Source organism: Girardinichthys multiradiatus, chromosome 18, assembly GCF_021462225.1.
Source record: "Girardinichthys multiradiatus isolate DD_20200921_A chromosome 18, DD_fGirMul_XY1, whole genome shotgun sequence".
Classification (NCBI taxonomy): Eukaryota; Metazoa; Chordata; class Actinopteri; order Cyprinodontiformes; family Goodeidae; genus Girardinichthys; species Girardinichthys multiradiatus.
In genome coordinates, this window is record NC_061810.1 from 49,434,050 (window position 1) to 49,454,323 (window position 20,274).

A 20,274-nucleotide genomic window follows, 5' to 3' on the forward strand; every position below is an offset into this window, starting at 1 on the left:
GCTTTGGTTACTCAGGTCCTTTTATTCCAGGCAAAGAGATTCAATCTACCCTTTAAAGTTTAAATGATATATTACAATTCTGTAAATGCATTTTAAATACTTTATATAGATAAGCAGAAAAATAGTAGAAACACGGTACCGGGGGCCCAATCCTACTCCTCTCGTGGTTGAAGGTGGAACACACCGAAACAAAGAACACTCATCACTAAATCCTCTGGGCGCCACCTTGTTACATGAGACCGAGCACAAACCTCAGTGTATCAGTAAATTTATGCGTCAGCCTTAAGCGGCTATAACTGAACTGAGCAGTGTGGTCGGTTGGTGTGATGAATCTTAATTTTGTGTGCATGCAGCAATAAAATTTCTAATAAAGCATTCAAAAAGCATGTTACATATTTTATTCATATGTTCCTGTAAGGAGATGCAGGTAGCTTTAAGAAAACTCTAAGAGAAGACCGGATATCTACAGCAGCCATTCCAAGTGGTTACTGTCTGGAGACCTGCAGAAGGGCTGTGTGGTGGCAGGATGGAGCCAGCTGTTTGGAGGTCAGCAAAGGCAGCAGATCTGATGGATGTTGGAGATCCTGAGCCAAGCCACCTAACTAATTTTGCCACACTGTGGAAAGTCAAACAAGAGAGAAACAATTTGGAATTAGGGGACAAAGGTCATCGTATTTTTGCAAGTACTAAAGTATAGCACACCTCACAGTGGAAGCATTGCAGATATTGGACTGGACAAGTTTTTCTGTTACCACTGGAGTCATACTCAGCTGCATGTGTGCAAGACATTGATCAGAAAATGTCCTACAAGTGGCTGCATAAAATACACATAAACAACGTCATGTGACTGTTCTTCCTTCCTGCATTGGTAAAGTCCTGTGATCGTCTGAGATTAAAATTTATATCTCATAAACGGCACAAACCTGCACAAATGAAGCACTAACCATTCTGTCTATTTACCGGATTTTTTCATGTGGGTGGGGTGTCAGCTTCACTCAGCTGTTCATCACACCACCGGTTCAGCAGCAACCACTAATACTGTGAATGAATAAAATCTGAGTCTAATCTTGGCTTTAATCCAGCAGTGCAGTCCAGATGATGGAAATAAAAACAGATTAAATAATTTCCTTGAAATGTTTTTGAAACCATATAAACAAAATAAACCAGACAGTCATTACCTGAGAAGAGTAGGTAGGAGTGTCAGCATCTGCCATGAGGTGTTTCTATTTCTTTGGGTTTAGTAGTTACGTTTGTTTATTAGACATCAGCAATGACCTTAGAACAGCAACATTTGCCGTTCGTCTATCTGGGTTGTGTTCAAAGGTAATTTCCAAACAATCTGAAGTCTATCATTCTCCAGAGAGAAAATATTTTCCCAAGAGGAAAACATCTCAGAGAGCTGCCAACCTTCACGGGAGTTAACGTACCAACAGATTCAGCCCAAGGTCAAAGCGTGAAGTTCAGAGAAATGACCAAAAACCAGAGAGCTCCATGTCAGACCTACAGGTCTTACTGGCCTCAGTTAGCAGGTTAAAGGTTAGAGGTCATCACAGGACAGTTAGAAAAACACTAAACCTGTATGGCTGTTTGGAATGGATGAAGGAGAAATCCTCTTCTCTCTAAAAACAAGATGGTGGCAGGAATTAGGTTGCAAAGCTGCATGTGGATGAAGGACAAGACTTCTGGAACAATGTCCTCTGGACAGATGAGACCAGAGTAGAGATGTTTGAGAATATGCTACTTTCTTTGTTTTTCGAAAAGTAGGTCTGAATTTATGAACTTCACGTAAAAAAAATCAACTGTTATAAAAGGTGAAGGTAGAATATAAACTCTGTGTGTGTGTGTGTTATTGTAAGGACATTTTGACAAAGTGAGGAGATTTTCCTGGTCCTCACTTTTCCAAGTTCCATTCTTGGGACAGGGGTTAGGTTTAGGCCTGGGGTATGAATTGAGTTATGGTTAGGGTTAGGTTTAGGGTCAGGGTTAGGCACTAGAAATCAAGAAAAGTGAATGGAAGTCAATGGAAAAAACTGAAAAATCCTCATAAAGATGGTAAAACACTGAAGAGTGTGTGTGGGGGCAGCAGTGTGTTTTCACATACGTGGCTTTAATTGTTGCTGCACAGCAACAAATGTAATCTAAAGATCATCAACACCACCAGGTAGCGCGTCATTCCTCAACTGTTTTCTTTCTGCCCTGTTTCTCTGTGAGACTCGTAAAGAAAGAACTTTTCCATGAAGTTTCCAGAAACAAACTGTAACGATGCGAGTATTTTTCCTCGTGATGAAATCTGACCTTGTTGTTGGGAACAAGAGAGATCACATAGATTGTTGAATTGTTCTCCTTAACTCCCAGCTGCTTTGTCTAAACATGTTGCTGGTCGGAGATCTGCTGGTTTGATTATCAAACCAAATTTGAACAACATTTCTTAACAGAAGCAGCTGGAAGCAATGAATTGAAACTTTTGGGTAAAGCCCTTTTTTTTTTTTTTAATGATGTGATTTAGGTTACCTGTGTAGAAACAGTTAAAACTCCAGATCTGAACTTCCCCGAAGTTGTCTGTAAAAACAACACATCCTGGCCTCCGTTTGCACTTTACAGAATTAGGGGGAAATGTTGTTAGCAGAGCAGCTATTCCCAATTTGCAGAAAAATTCTCCCTACAGGTTAGAGAAAACTGAGCACCAACACTGATGATTATTCAGCTGCATTTAAAATAACAATGAGACCAGTTTTCTCGGGGTTGTTGTCCTTGGACTAGAACCTCCGAAAAAGAAACTGCATAGTCAATCAATTAATGTGGATGGCATTAAATTGACCTCTGGTAAAAAAAACAAAAAAAAAACTTGCTGTTATCTTTGACCAGGACATGTCATTTATCTATCAGGATGTCCACAAAATGCAGTTAAAAGCCTTCAGCTGATTCAAAATGCTGCAGCAAGAGTTCTGATGAAAATTAAAAAGAGAAAGTGTTGGCAGAGCTCCAACAGGAAATAAAGTGTTACTGGCTGAAAGAACCATGACCCGATCTGAACTGAGCCAACCTGCTTTGATTCAGACTGAAACAAAAAACATCTAATAAGAAAAGTAAGATTTAACAAACTTTGTTTCAGGGAACAATGGTGCCTGATCTGATCTGTAATCCACGTTGAAGCGTCATATCACCAGCCTTTGTCCTGCAGTATAAAGATCTGCAGAAGCTTGTTCACCAAACTCTGAACGTTAGGAACTGAAACCTGCTTGAAACATCTAAGCTGCTGGACAGCTCCAGTTTATCTGGCCTGAAATCACTGAAACACCACTGGAAGGATGGAAGGAAGGAAGGAAGGATGGATGGAAGGAAGGAAGGAAGGAAGGAAGGATGGATGGATGGAAGGAAGGAAGGAAGGATGGAAGGAAGATATCTAGTAGTAGTAGACAATGCAGCCCCCTTAAAAAAGAAGGTAATCACTAATAGCTCCCTGGTTTAATTCAGAGCTGCGTACTTTAAAGCACAATGTTAGAAAATTGGAGAGAAAATGGCGCTCTACACATCTAGAGGATTCCTACTTAATCTGGAAAAATAGCCTACTGTTGTATAAAAAGAAAATCTTTGACATACTCCTGAAGATGATTACTTCATCCTCAGCAAGTGAGACAACATTGGAAATAACTGTAGAACCTGATCTGTGTTTGGACTGTTTTGATCCTGTGGAGCTTCCTGAGTTATCAGAAATATTAGCTTCATCTAAACCTTCAACTTGTATGTTAGACCCAATCCCAACCAAATTATTTAAGGAAGTGTTCCCTCTGATTACCAGCCCCATTTTAGATATGATTAACCTATCTTTAGTAAATGGATCAGAACCACAGGCTTTTAAGTTAGCTGTAATTAATCCTTTACTTAAGAAACCTTCGCTTGATCGAGATGACTTGAAAAATTACAGACCTATATCCAATCTTCCATTCTTATCTAAAATTCTTGAGAAAATAGTTGCTAATCAAATGTGTGAACATTTATACAGCAATGACCTGTTTGAAGAGTTTCAGTCAGGTTTCAGAGCTCATCATAGCACTGAAACAGCTCTGCTGAAAGTCACTAATGATATTCTTATGGCCTCAGATAATGGACTTGTGTCTGTTCTGGTTCTGTTAGATCTCAGTGCTGCATTTGATCCAGTTGATCATAATATTCTCTTAAAAAGGCTGGAATATGCTGTAGGGATCAGGGGAACAGCGCTAGGCTGGTTTAAATCTTATCTGTCTGACAGATTCCAGTTTGTCCATGTAAATGATAAATCATCTTTAAACTCCAGGGTTAATTGTGGAGTACCACAGGGTTCGGTACTTGGGCCAATTCTCTTTACTTTATATATGCTTCCAATAGGTCAAATTATCAGGCAGCATGGGATACATTTTCATTGTTACGCTGATGATACTCAGCTTTACTTATCCATAAATCCTGATGAGCCCAACCAGTTAGATAGACTACAAGCATGTCTTGAAGATATAAAAACTTGGATGAGTTTAAATTTTTTGCTTCTAAATTCAGACAAGACAGAAGTTGTCGTCTTTGGACTTGAGTCTTTAAAAAAGAAACTGCTCAGTCAATCACTTAACCTGGAAGGCATTAAATTGACCTCTGATAATAAAGTAAAAAACCTTGGTGTTATTTTTGACCAGGACATGTCATTTAAATCCTATATTAAACAGGTTTCTAGGATTTCCTTCTTTCACCTCCAGAACATTGCCAACATTAGAAATATCCTGTCCAGGAGTGACGCTGAAAAACTAGTCCATGCATTTGTTACTTCAAGGCTGGACTATTGTAATTCTTTACTATCAGGATGTCCACAAAATGCAGTTAAAAGCCTTCAGCTGATTCAAAATGCTGCAGCAAGAGTTCTGATGAAAATTAAAAAGAGAGATCATATTTCTCCTATTTTAGCTTCCCTTCATTGGCTCCCTGTTAAATCCAGAATAGAATTTAAAATTCTCCTCCTCACATATAAAGCCCTTAATGATCTAGCTCCATCATACATCAGAGATCTGATTGGTCCATATGTTCCTAACAGAGCACTTCGTTCTCAGACTGCAGGTTTACTGGTGGTTTCTAGAGTCTCTAGAAGTAGAATGGGAGGCAGATCCTTTAGTTATCAGGCTCCTCTCCTGTGGAACCAGCTCCCAGTTTTAGTCCGTGAGGCAGACACCCTGTCTACTTTTAAGGCTAGGCTTAAAACTTTCCTTTTTGATAAAGCTTATAGTTAGAGTGGCTTAGGTTATCCTGAGCTATCTCTGTAGTTATGCTGCTATAGGCTTAGGCTGCTGGAGGACATAATGACCACTTTCACCCTCTTCACTACATTCTCATACTACTCTCCAATTTTGCATTATTTGCTGTTATTTCAGCTTTTAACTTTCTGTTCTCTCTCTGTTTTTATCTTCCTAGAAGCTACACCTGGCCCGGCTCTGTGTTTAGCTCTGGCACCTGCCTGGAGGGGGACATCGGCCATGGTTCTGCTGCCAACAACTTAATGCTCACCCTCTACCTATGATCCACATGGTCCTGTCTTTCAGTGTTTAACCCTTTCTCTCTCCTAGACATGGCTACTGACTGAGCTTCTACTGTGACTAACTCTATGTTCTCTCTTTCAGACTCTAACCTTGAAAACTGGCTCAGAGTTTATCTGTTCTTTCTTTCTAGATGAAACGACTAAAGGAGCTACATCCATTAACATTTACTTTTCCTTCCCATAGAAAGTACTCCTGGATCAGTGCTTCTTTGTTCTTTTTGTGTCTCTGCTCTGTTCTCTCAAACCCCCAGTGGGTCGTGGCAGATGGCCGCTCACACTGAGCCTGGTTCTGGTTCTGCTGGAGCTTTCTTCCTGTTAAAAAGGAGTTTTCCTCTCCACTGTCGCTACATGCATGCTCAGTATGAGGGATTGCTGCAGTTAGGATTAATTGGAATTTATGAACCCAACTTGAAATCTGTATGATTCCACTGAATTGACTTGAGCCTTGAGACAATTCATTGTGTTGTGAATTGGCGATATATAAATGAACTAAATTGAATTAAAGTTCAAAACTGCAGTGAAGTTAGTTTTAATGTATATAATATTGGATGTTCTTGCTCCGGGAGATCAGCGGGGACTTCCTCACATTTGACCTGATGCAGGCAGTCTTATTATGAACAGTTGCTCTCTGCATGCTCCCTCCTTCTGCAGACGCTGTCCGTTACTAAACTTCAGAACCAAACATGCTGTTTTCTGGTGGTTTTGTTTTGTGTGTTTTGGGGGAAATGTTTGTATGTCTGATCAGCTGGTTTAGGATGTTATTAAATACAGCGCCCCCTACCTGCGTGTGATTCAGAAAGCTGATGTGTCCTTTTCTTTCAAAGCTTTTAAAGCTTATGAGACTTAATTCACAATGTAAATTAAAGTTTCAAGCTGCCATCAAAGCTGTAACATTGGAGCTTAGTTGTGTTCACACAGCTCAGCCCAGTGAATCTGTCAGAGCTTCCAGCACCTGCTCAGCAGATCTTAGCAGGCCATGCTGTGGCTCGCCTTGCCTGCTGATGGTGGTCAGAGGGCTCCGTGGCGCCAATTATATGGCATCCTTGCTTCTGTGTGCCCCAGGGCAGCTGTGGCTACAATGTAGCTTACCACTGTCAGTGTGTGAATGTGTGGATGATTGTAGTGTAAAGTGCTTTGGAGTCTCTGGGGACTTGATATAGCGCTATACAAGTGCAGGCCATTCACCATTTACATGGTAGCACACAACATTATTGTAGAGATTATTTTACGGTTCCAGGCAGAAGTAAATCCCAAGCTTCCTTTTCTGGATCTGATTATCACTGTTATGTTCAGTTTTTTTCTAGACAGATGTTAAAAACAATGTTGTTTTTAGTGAGCTCAGTCCTGAAGGCAAAATAATAACAAAGCAACAATAAACACGATTTTTCAGATCAGATTTAAAACACAGATTACAGAAAACATTAAAATTTGTATTGAGGTGTTAAATTTGATTTCAAAGTTGAATGCAGCCCCCCTTCTGCTGGTGGACACTAAATAAGGCGTGATATAAGGCTGAGAGCTGGGAGAAAATAAAGAGGAATCAGAGAAAATATGAAATATTTTAGAGTTTCCTCCATCTGCTCTTCTTTAAATTCACATCCTGGTTTCTGTATAGCTTTGCATACAGGCCTGGCAAAGTTACTGTAGTGTTTGGATCCATTTCTGTGTTTCCATTTGGATAGAGACATTCCTAGAAACTATTTTGTTTACAAGGAAACTTTAGAAGCAACTTAAAGTATGTTGTGCTACAATTGCTTGGTTTGCCTATAACTATTAATAAATTCCAAATGCAATTATTAATAAAGTTTTGATCAAATGACTAAGTCAGACTGACAGGAAATAATAGCCAATCAGCTCTCAGTCTCTGTCAGGTTCTGTTCTATGAATACCTGAGGTGTGGTTATAGAACAATAGATGAAGGAGTGAATTCATGCTCTGGTGTTCTCAGCCAGCCTTGAACACATGTACAGAATAAACATCTCTCCAAAGTGCATGAATTTATTAACAAAATACTCAAACTTCCAGTTAAAATACTTCAGTCAAGAAACTCTTTAACTAGACCAGTAATGTTCAACTAAACTACTGAGTACAAATTAGAAGAATAAGAAAAACTAATAACAATGGGGGGAAAATGGTAAAAAGGACCAACTAAAAATGAAACTGAAACCAATAACACAATGCAGTGATGTAACGGTTTTGAGGAAATGGGAATGATGCCAAATTACCTCTGAAAGATAACAGAGAAAAAGAGCTGCTAGGTGTTCAAACAACCAGATAACAAAGTAGTGGAGTAAATTATGTATTTTTTTAATAAATAAAAATGAAATTGTAATTTAAAAAAAATAACGTTTTGAAAGTAATTAGCTAAAGTAAAGATCAATAACCTTTTGCACAATTGATTCTTAATGTGGCTGCACGGTGGTGCAGTTGGTAGCACTGTTGCCTTGCAGCAAGAAGATCCTGGGTTCAATTCCCAACCAGGGGTCTTTCTGCATGGAGTTTGCATGTTCTCCCTGTGCATGTGTGGGTTCTCACCAGGTACTCCGGCTTCCTCCCACAGTCCAAAGACATGTCTGTTAGGTTAATTGGTCACTCTAAATTGCCCTTAGGTGTATGAATGAGTGTGTGCATGGTTGTTTGTGTGTTGCCCTGTGATGGACTGGTGACCTGTCCAGGGTGTACCCTGCCTCTCACCCATAGACTGCTGGAGATAGGCACCAGCTCCCCCACGACCCACTATGGAATAAGCGGTAGAAAATGACTGACTGACTGATTCTTAATGTTGTGTTAACTAGCCGCCACAGATTCAATGGAGTGAAGGACCAGCAAGATGGGGGCAAAAAAACCTTTTTTGACTCACAAGATGGCAAACAAACAGACAGACGCTGCCTTGATGTCACATCTGGAATTAGCAGTTCAGCCAACAACAAAAAATAGCACCTGTGATGTTATTTAGTGACCCTCTAAGTCCCACATGTACCTTTAAGTACCACCAGTATGAGTAGAGCTAATGCTAGCTACTGTCTTATCATTAGCAGAGCTTTAGCTTTAGCATTAGCTGATAATGGAGATACAACTTGGCACATTCAGGGGACTATGAGGACATATTTGATGCAGAGTGCTCACCTTATAGGAGTGAAGACATTTGTAGCATTAAAATAATATTTAATTCTTTTACCCTGAATTCATTTGTTCTGCCCAGACACAGCCTCTTCTGTGAACAATTTGGATGAACAGGAGTCAGAATACACAAATAGCAGACTGTGCTTTACTTTGTATCCAAGGTTTTATGAAGATTCAGTGTTTTACTCGGCCAGCGAGATCCAGACATTCACACCTGTGTCCTCCCCAGACAGGCAAAAAGGAAAAGATGCATAGAGGTTTGTGGCTCATTGACATCACTGGGATTTCAGTGACTCCTCCTTCCTGGAAGCTGTGCATGAGAATGTAAGCAAGTAAGATCATTGCAATGAAACTGTTTACAGACGGACAGATCCTTCAAAACTGTTAATAAACAATCGGGTATTTAGTTGTTTAGATATACAGAACATCCTCATGGATTTCTTCTCGTTTTGTTTTACCGTCTTACTTAAATGTTTCAGGTCATCAAACAAATGTTAATTTCAGACAAAGATAACCTGAGTAAATAAAAAAACAGTTCTAAATTATTTGTTTATTAACTGAATAAATGTATCCAAAACTAACATGGCTCTATGGGGAAAGTAATTAGTCCTTAAACCCCTTAAACATTATAACTGGGTGTTCCACCATTGTGGATCAGTGTTTCTGACAGCAAGTCTGCAAAGCAGACCCGCTCTGCTTTGCAGACTTGTTTTAATTCCAACACAATGGAGAGTTTTCCAGCATGAACAGCCTGTTTTAGGTAATGCCACAGCATCTCAACCATCTGGACTTTGACAAGGTCACTTCATGTCCTTCATTTAAACCACTCAGAGGGGACTTGCAGGTGTGCAAATCAAATCTCAAGACTCTAACAAGTTAAATAAACATTCTCTCATCAAATCCCCAACATCTAGGTCCCCTCTAACTCAGCATAACTGTAGGTTAGGAATCCAAACCTGTGCTGTTGGTCCTCATGTCTAAATTATTACATCTTTTTCTGTCTTTTAATCTTTAAACATTTATTAACTGTTTTGTTTTCTTTTAAAATGTAGTTATCATTATATTATTTTGAAAATTAATCAGATCTAATGTTTACCCAATTAGAAACATAAACAGGCATTTATGCTTTGAGAAAAATAATGGAAAGATGTTGACAAATAACTTTGTCATGTAGATTTGTTGAAAAACATAAAACATTCCATTTTATTGTGATTTGTTGTCATGTTTGTCCCTGTCTCCTTATTGTCCTCTTCTTCATTAGATGTTGCACTAAATCTGGTCTGGAGGGTTTTCTTCTCCTCATTCTGAGCTGCAGCAGTTTTAACAATATTAGGAAACCATTTTCTTAATCCACATTAAAACCTTTGTTCTCAAGTTTAAATAGTTAAGAAGTTTAAATGTAAGGTATAAATTACAATATGATGAAGTGTAGTAATGATATATAAATGAGTGATAAACGTCTGAATTAATCGAACAGGAATGCTTTTATTTTTTGAATTTCCGCAGGAAGTGTCTTTGTAATGTAGCAGCTAGAATTGCAGCAAGAGAAAGTCGGAGGGAAGTTATGTTTTATTTTGTTTCCTAAATCATCTAAAGTCATTTATTTCAGCATTCAGTTGGAGAGGCATTCATATGGTCATTATTATGAAACAACAGCTAACATGAACAGGTTGTTATGAGCCATGAACTTCCCATAATAATCCACAAACATCCCTCTCTAATAATCAAGCTCATCCTTTCACAGTAAAACATGCAACGCTGCAGTCTGGAGCTCACAAACTGGCTTCTTTCACTCTTCATTACAGGAGATAAAAACTGGAACATGACTCGAGTCTCAGACCACGAGTCTAAGTCAAGCCTTAAGGTGGGTGTGGTGAGTAAAACTGAACTAAAAATCTAACTGATCACAGTTAACCCAGGATTTAAAACAGAGGGCCTGTTATATTTTCACACAGGGCTAGGTTGGTTTGGAGCTTTTTTCTCTAAATAAATTAATCCATCATCTGAAAACAACTTTTTGTATTTACTAACGTTGATTGCGGTAGTCTAAGCCCACCTGAAGTTATCAACTGTAAGTATGAATGAAAGAAGGATTCTTATATGAAGCCCCTGGAGAAGGTAGTTGATACATGTCATTGAGGATGATTTTAGTGGTCCTGGTGGAGGGGAAAGAGATTAGAAATAGATGGATTTATTCATTTTACCTTTCCATTATTATTATTATTATTATTATAATTATTATCATTCATCCATTGTCTATACCTGCTTCTTTCATATAGGGTTGTGGGAAAGCTGGTGCCTTTTGTAGTAGTAGTAGTAGTAGTAGTGGTGGTGGTAGTGGTAGTAGTAGTAGCAGCAGTAGTATTACTAGTGGGGGGAAATCATGGTAGTTAGACAGTGGAGTTTGCTGAGCTGCACAATGTTGAGCAACCATAAACAACAGTTAATACGGAAAAGAAGACGGCTACTCCATGCAGGAACAATGGGATGTTTTCATCTGCATATGTTCAGCATCAACGAGTGTAACAGAAACCAGTTGTTATACAATGCATGTTTAGTTTGTTTTGCAAACATAAATAATGTTTATATGATATGTCCTTCCTCTTTGCCGTCGTATTTGCTGCTTCTATTGTCTGCAGCTTCGACCCGCCCATGGTGATGTTACGGTTCGCACAGAAGAACCAAATATTCTGCTGTGCCCAAGGTGAACCAGACTTTGCGCTTTGGAACCACTTTTCATTGGTAGAAACGCGTCAAAATCACTTTCAAGACCGGAACGGGCTTCGAACTGCATTGGTGGAAAAGGGGCATTGGTGTATTAATCCATTTTGGCCCCAAACAGTTAACCACAAATATGACAAAACTTGCTGTTCTGAAGCGGAAAAACAGGATATTGCCCTTAATCTGCTGATGGTTTCTGTGTGTATCACTATGCATGTTCTTCATTCCTCTGCCTTCACTATTTATCTCAGTTTGTCCCTCTGAAAGAGTTATTACACTTCCTCCCCCCCGTTGGAATCATTGACCTCCGACCTGACATCCTGTTGTGTGTCAGGTTGTGATGAAAATGGGTCGAGCATCTCGAGGTGAAAGGAAGGAAGACTTTCGTATCCTCTCTACAAACGGAGTTGCAGGAATGTTGCAGGACCAAACCAGCCAAAAATAAACAGTTTCACACTGAAAAATCCTTGCTACTCTGACACTTTGTGTTCTGTTTGTTTGTCCTTTTATGAAACTGAAATATCTATTAGGTTCAAGACATTTATAAATGCTGCCAAATCTCCAACAAACCACAGTCTGCAGGCTTCACAATCGGTGAAGGATAATTTCAGCTCTAAGGGAATAAACTTTAAAGGTGACCTTTTATACTTCCTTTTAAACACTTGGGATAGGTCTATGGCCTATACAAAACATGTTAAATTACATTTTTACACAAAGTCATTCTGGGCTGCACGGTGGTGCAGTTGGTAGCACTGTTGCCTTGCAGCAAGAAGGTCCTGGGTTCAATTCCTGGCCTGGGGTCTTTCTGCATGGAGTTTGCATGTTTTCCCTGTGCATGTGTGGGTTCTCACCGGGTACTCTGGCTTCCTCCCACAGTCCAAAGACATCCCTGTTAGGTTAATTGGTAACTCTAAATTGCCCTTAGGTGTATGAATGAGTGTGGTTGTTTGTGTGTTGCCCTGTGATGGACTGGCAACTTGTCCAGGGTGTACCCCACCTCTCGCCCATAGACTGATGGAGATAGGCACCAGCTTCCCCGCGACCCACTATGGAATAAGCGGTAGAAAATGACTGACTGACAAAATCATTCTCAGATAATGAGATTTCACTGCCTCAATTTCCCCTTTTCTGAGCTCCTTTCAGAATGAGCTGTTTTAGGGCTCTGCCACTTTTATGCAAATTAGCTTTATCTGGCCACGCCCCCAACCAGCACTTCGTACATGTGCAAATAAAGCTTATAAGACACAATAAGTACTTACATTTCTGTCATCTGCAGATTTGCCACCAACAGCAGGGACTGAATTTTTCTTCAGTCTTTCTGTAAATCCTGACATGTTCTGACCTGAGTTCAGTCGGTGGTGAAGTGATTCACACAAACTAGTAATGTCTACGGCAATGTGGCTGGAACATTGCCCTCAAACATAAAATGAAGCCTTGAATCTCTGTAATCTGACAGAATGTGCATGGACACATGTGGGTCTTTGCAGCCAACAGAACATCTGCCTCTGAGGGCAGCCGTTGTAAAGCACCTGTAAGGTAAAACCAGCCAGCAAGACGTGATCCTCTACTGGAAATCAAGTGGGTGGAGCTCCGCTTCAGTTGCTAGTCAGGGGCGGGACTCAGGTAACATTGCTAGGTGCCAGGTGCCAATTACATAGCTTTTAAAACCGTGGGTTTTCTAGAAAAAATAAAACATTGATTTATAGCCACAAAACGGCTGAATGTTTGTTTGTCTTTGAACTGAATTAGAGACCCATAGGAAAGAATAAAAACAATCAAAAAGTGAATTTTGCATAATAGGTCCCCTTTAAGTAACAGAAGAAATGTTTCCTGTGAACAGCTGTTCAAAAGTTCTCACACCCTGAACCCTTACATTTTGTCTCATTTTAATCATAAACCTTAATGCATTTTATTGTGATTTTATAAACAAAGTCCAGCTGTGTGTAATTTAACCTGAGTGTAACTGCAGCGGTTCTTTTTCTGGCTTCAGAGGTTTGTTAGAGAACAGAACAAACCACATCAGGTCAGGGAGAAAGTTCTGGTTCAGTTTAAAGCAGGGTTCATCTGAACATGGAGAGAGGATGGACAAACTGCAGAGCTACCATGACATGGATGTTCACCTAAACTGACAGGCTGGGCAAAGAGGGCATTAATCAGAGAGGCAGCAGAGAGGCAGCAAAGACCTAAGGACATTGGAGGAGCTGCAGATGTTCACACCAGAGACTGGATTATCTGTCCATAGGACCACATTATGCCTCCATATAGCTGGGCTTTATGGGAAGTGGCCAGAAAAAAGCCATTATTTAGTGTTAAAAATAAGAAGGCCTGTTTTGAGTTTGCCAAAAGGCACGTGGGCAACTCCCCAGATGTATAGAGGAAGGAGCTCTGATCAGATGTGACAAAAATTTAACTTTTCAGCTTCCAAGGAAAACGCTGTCCGGCTCAAACCCAACACATCCCATCACCCCAAGAACACCATCGCCACAGTGAAACATGGTGGTGGCAGCATCATGCTGTGCCAGCAGCAGGGACTGGGAAATGGGTCCGAGTCGAGGGAAAAGATAGATGGAGCTAAATACAGGGATATTCTGGAGCAGAACCGGGGTTAGTCTGCCTGATATCTGAGACTGGGATGGAGGTTCACCTTCCAGCAGGACAATGACCGGAAGCAGAGTCCTAGAGCAACACTACAGTGGTTAAAGGGGAAATGGCCTAATTAAAGTCCAGACCTCAATCCAACTGTCAATCTGTGATTAGACTTGAAGATCACTGCTTACAAGTGAAAACCATCCAACATGAAGAAGCTGGAGCAGCTTCGCCTTGAAGAATGGGCCAACGTCCCAGTGGTAGGATATGGCGAGCTCATAGAGACGGATCTAAAGCCAGAAGGCGGTTCTATAAAGTACTGACCTTAGAGGGGTGAACAGTTATGCACACTGATGTTTTCAGTTATTTTGTCCTATTTGTTGTTGGCTTCACAATAAAAAAAATAATACATCTTCAAAGTTGCAAACTGTGAAATGATCCATTTTAAGTTCAGCTTACAAAGCTGTCATGATTAATAATCATTATGAAACTGGATCAAATTCAGCAAAGACCAGAGAGATCCATCATCCTTCAGCTGATCACCATCATTTATGAGCACAATCTTGGCCAATAAAGCTAATTCTGGTTCTGATTCTATTCATCTGTATTAGACGTTTTCAGCTAACAGCTCTTTGGGAATCATCTTGTTAGAGGTCATGATCTGGGGTCCTCCTTCTTCCTTCCACTGTCCAAGAACATGACTGCTAGGTTTCTCTTCGCTGGCATTATGAGTGCATGTGCATGGTTGTGATGTCCTCGGATGGACTGACAAACTGTCCAGGGTGTAGCCCCCGTCTCACCAAGTGACCCCTAGAGGTATAGACAACAGACCTCCTTCAAAGCCTACATAGAAAATGGGTAAAGATGATGGATGGATTATTTGTTTGCACCGTCTGCAAATTTGTTTTGCCTTTTGCTTTCTGCATGTTGCACTTGAAAACAAATGATGGCTTGCAGAAGCTTTGATTAAAACTGCACTTCTTCATTTCCAAACCTATGGAGCTTCCTGCAGATGATCTAAGCCATTAGTTTCTTCTTCTACCTAGCGCTTGGTAGCTGGAACATCAGTGCATGTGCACAGTGTCTGCATGGATCATCATTAAAAGGCTTCTGCTAAAGCCTGAGGCAATTCATTTCTGCAACCAGCATCACATTTCATATGAGAGCCATGGTCACATGGGTGGTGTCACAGGGCGGAAAAATAAAAGAACAGAAATATTCTTAATTGACCCTCAGTAGGGAAAATAAAAACAACTCTACAACAAAAACTAAGAAATAATAAAGTGAAAGAGCTCATTCTAATTTTAATTATCAATATATTTCCACAAATTGTTTTCCAGTAAGTAAAACATTAATTACTTTTGGTATTTCTTCAGTTATTTTCTGAGAGAGGTCATGTTTTTGGACTGTGGGAGGAAGCTGGAAAGCTGGAGTACCTGGAGAGAACCCAAGCATGCACAGGGAAAACATGCAAACTCAGATCAAACATTTGCTTTTTAAAGTTTCGGCTTCTTAAACCTTTGCCGTCTGTATATCAGTAGCAGCAAACAGGTAACTATACATCTATACAGACGTAATCATATAGAGTTAAAATAAATATAACAAATATGTGCTCATGACTGAAATGCCTGTCTGTTATAGAGCTCAGGGGGGGGGGAGTTTTACAGTTGGTTATGGTCATGCTGCTCAGCACAGCAGCTTTCTCTGCAGGAAAGAGGAAGTTATTAGGATCACCTGTTTCACCTGTCTGTCAAACCAGCAGCAGCTCGTAAAACCACAGTGAGACAAGAACTGGAGAAACAAGAGATGAGTTAAACAGGGAGGGAATCAGGCTGAAACTGAACTCAGTCAGAATGGAAATCTCACATCTTACAACAGCTGAGCTGCTGCTCAACCTACAAGAAGATCTGATTTCAGACGGCGCTGCAGGAGCTGAGAGAAAAAGGAACGTTACACTGACACTGGCTGTGCAGCACAGTTAAATAAGGACCAATGCTAAAGTACATCTAATGTTCTGCACAACTATTCAGAGAAACTCCACCTGCACACATTTACTTCAGCTTTTGTTCAGTTCTATCAAAACGAGCAGAACATTTGCAGCAAAACAGTTCAGATTTAAGGTCTCTCCAGTCAGACTAGTTGAGCTGACAAAACCGAGCTGGGAACCTGTCTAAGACGTTTGAGAAAGGCAGAAACAGGCTAAAACAAGAAGGTAGAATGGAGGCAAGCAGCAGCTGAGAGGACTCACATATTTCCTCATTTCCTTCATCAAGGCTGTGCTCAGAAACTCTGATGAACCAATCAGCAGAGGGTAAGCAAAGAAGCTGAGGGAAATGTGCAGAATATCTGTCAGAGCTAATAAAAACAGGACCCACTCTGCCTGGTTTCCTGCCAGCTTTCATTCAGCAGGTTCATTAGTAAATGCTAAAAAAGAAAACCTCCATCTTCCTGTCTTTTGTACCCCTGGTTGTGAAAGGTCACGTCCTGCTGGTGTAGAGGTTGACTGATCAGCTGCTCACAGCTTTGAGGGTAAATCTGCATCTGAAGGTCAGCAGAAATGGTTTCTCTGGTGTTCTTTGGCTTCATAAGACCAACTCTAGCATAAACCAATTTTAATCATTGTTTATCATCTATTTCTGGAGTTCCAGAAAGCTCAAATGAGTGCATCAATGAATGGGTTAAAGAATTACATTTTTCTGACAGGGGAGTCGTTCAGCCCTAAAATATTAAAAGTCATTCATTTTCGTCTGTAGTACAACTTTATTTTGTTTCATCATGCTACTGCTCTATATGTTTTATGTTCTTTTTGTCACTGCAAAGTATTTATTTCCATCATGTAAAGCATGTTGAATTGCCTTATTGCTGAAACGTGCTAAATAAATAAAGGTCCTGTTATGTCATTCGACACTGTCTTCTACGGCAGACAAAGATGATGATTCCTGAAGCATCTGCAGCTGGAGACTTCTCCGTGACCCGCTCTACACGTGGTTACAGTTGGGGAATAAAGTGAAGCATGATGGGGAAAATTCAAAGCTCACTGTCTTCCTCATTTAACTCTTACTTTAATGTTTGTTGTGATTCTGAACAGATTTAGAGTTCTGAGAATTAAATTCATTCCTACAACCTTACCTGCTCACGTTGGCAGCTTTGCAGTGTAGCCCGCAGGTGAGTTGCTTCAGAGGTTTCTGCTGGTGCTGCTGCTGTTTCTCCGCCTGGACTTGACCCAAATCAAGCCTGTAGAGGCTTCATGTGTGTGCATGTCCCATCACGCCTGAGCTCCTCTCAGCTATGCAGCCCTGCCAGTTTGAACCTGAGCCTTGCTGCAGCAACAGCAGACCTGCAGCCTTACAAAGCATGCTGTAAAGTTGTGCCTGCTGGCTAGGACAGGTTTAAATGTTTCAGTTGACTTAGATGGGACCTTTGCCTCACTGAACATAAACAGGGAAGCATCTGAGGAATGATTTCATCATAATCCACTTCAGACCCCTTTAGTTAAACCTATCAGGCTTTGTTTGTCAAATAGATTCAAAATTGTTATTTCACCCCAAGATCAAGTCCCTGACATGCATCAGTTTCTGGGGTCTGTTTAATTAATATTGTTCTCTAAACAAAATAATAATAATAATAGATTTTATTTGTAAGGCACTTTAAATTTCCAACAAAAATGCTACAGTCCTTAGAAAGAGCGAAACAACTATTAAGATAAAAACAGGACATTAAAATGCAGATAAAATGCAAAAGTAAAAGTCTTTAGGCCATTAAATGCAAAAGTAATAAAAGCAAGACAAAGCTTTTAATCATTGAGTAAAACGGAAGGTTTTAAGTCCTGTTTTAAAAAGTGTTGGGGTGTGTGGAGATGTGGAGGTAAATTGTTCTGCAGCCAAACTCTCCTGACGGGTTCAGGGCAGTGAGAGCCAGAGACATGGGACATCTAAATGGGACGTCTGTGTCACGGAGTGACATTTTTGGACTCTGTTTGTGGCTTTGTGTTTGTTTACCTTTTGCTTAGATTTTTCTATTTTGGTTTTTGTATCATGTTTTTCTTTTCTCCCTCTTCCACCTCCTAGTGTTTACTATTTAAGTTATTTTATGGTTGTTTTCTTATTACTTTGTATGGTTCATTATTATTATTATTGTAATTATTATAGTTCTTGGTCTTCCCTGGATTCTCTAGTTTTATTTCTCTTTAGTATCTTTGTGGTTAATTGTGTTTTATTTGTTCCTTTGCACTCTTCTTGTTTACTAGTTTATGAGTTACTTTGTCCATCCTCAGTCTTTGTATCTGTTTCACATGTTCCTTCTGCCTCCTTGTCACACCTGTTCCCTGTTTTCTCTGCTTACCTGTCCTTTGTTATCCCTCAGTATATAAGTTGGTTTTGTGTCATTGTTTGTTGCTGGTTCCTTGTGTTTATCATACCCCATTCTCAACCCACGTATTCGTGCTGAGTTTTTTCTATGTGCCTGCAGAACCTCTTGTAAGTTTTTGGATCAGGACTTTGTTTGTATCTGCAGTACCTTGTTTGGTTTCTTTTGAAAACCTCTGGAAATAAAGCTAAAACCTTTTACAACATGCTGCTGCCCAGCTCTTGTCTGCACTTTGGTCTGCCCGCAAACAATATGACAGTCTGAGGCTCACAGCAGCAGGACACAGAGACGGTTCAGAAACATAAATAGCTGCAGGATTTATCGGAAAACATAGTTTTCGTCCTAATCTTTAAAGGAAAATGTTCACCTATAACCCAGGCGGAGACCAAGACCTTTCACCCTGCCTGTGGCTCTTTGCGGGAGTGACTTTAGTTTGGACTCATACTGCCTGCATGGTGTTAAATGAGAATGAGAGGAGTCATTTATGGAAGGACCACAAGTCTGGTTGCTCCTCACTCTCCTTTTTTGGACACTTAACTTTTTTATATCTTGTTGGATAACTGCCAGCAGTTGTATAACATTCATAAATAACTGGAAATGATGCAGATGGGTTTTACTTTATGAAATAAAGCAAATTATACATAAAACCATGTTGGAAACAATCGTAATTTATTAATCATTTAATGCTTCATTTCATGGCTGACCCAAGTTTCTGTGGGGCCTAAAGCAGAACCTTTCTTAGGCCCCTCTTCCTGTTGAGAACATCAGCACCAGTAACAGGAATCTGGGAGAGGGGTAATGTTTTGTTGGCTGAGCCTAAATGCAGTTATCAGTCAGTCATTTTCTACTGCTTATTCCATAGTGGGTCATGGGGAAGCTGGTGCCTATCTCCAGCAGTCTATGGGTGAGAGGTGGGGTTCACCCTGGACAGGTTGCCAGTCCATCACAGGGCAACACATGAACAACCATGCACACACCTAAGGGCAATTTAAATTAACCTAACAGGCATGTCTTTGGGAGGAAGCTGGAGTACCTGGTGAGAACACACGCACGCATGGGGAGAACATTCAAACTCCATGCAGAAAGACCCCTGGCTGGGAATCAAACCCAGGACCTTCTTGCTGTAAGGCAACAGTGCTACCAACTGCACCACCATGCAGCCCCTAATGCAGTTATGAATAATTAAACATGTAACCATGGTAACACAACAATCAAACAATGAAGATTATTGTTTGCACTTTTATAAATTTGCCAAATCCTTTAAATCTAAAATTTTAATTTGAAACAGTTAAAAATATTTTATGTCTGCTGAAGCTGTCAAATACATTTTTTAAATAAAATTCTAGTTCTCAATAAACAAATAAAAACCCTTTTAGATCTAAGGTCTGTTGCAAAGTTCAAGTATTTATGGAAGTCCCCTAAGCTGCTGGTTTGGGATCCCTAACCAGCAGCTTAGTTCGGTTCTGCCTTGGGCCGGCTCTGTCATGGTTTATAACGCAACATGTCATTTGGTGTGTCTTCACACAGAATAAACTTTCTGTAATTAATGCCATTTCACAGATCAAGGTTACAGAGCAGGTTTTCCCACCACTATGGTTCCGGTTCTGGTGGTGGAGGTGTTTCTGAGCTCATTCTGTGGAACCGAACAGCTGGAGAGTCAGCTCAGATCTCTGGTTTTCGCCTGTAAAGATCATCTGATTTATAAACTGTTTCACGTTTACCTGTTTCTCAGTGTTTAAAAGCTGCTCTGCAAACAGGAGAAACTAATGTTTGATGTTTGAGGCGTTTTGAGGCATCCAGAAATCTCACATTCAAAATAGAACAATAATTTCTTTATATATTCTTTAATAAGTAAAAGAAAAACCAACTCCTATCATGCCAGTGGGTGAGTTACTTAGCATAGAGAAAAATAAAATAAAAACAAGCTC

General features: G+C 40.1%; 1 long non-coding RNA gene across 1 annotated transcript; it reads right to left on the bottom strand.

Annotated features, from left to right (window-relative positions):
• Positions 1-383: 383 nt before the first annotated feature.
• Positions 384-17,257, bottom strand: LOC124884638. Its single transcript, XR_007042481.1, has 2 exons — positions 17,111-17,257; positions 384-616 (listed from the first exon to the last, which is right to left on the bottom strand). It is a non-coding gene; the product is annotated as an uncharacterized LOC124884638 (long non-coding RNA).
• Positions 17,258-20,274: the final 3,017 nt, after the last annotated feature.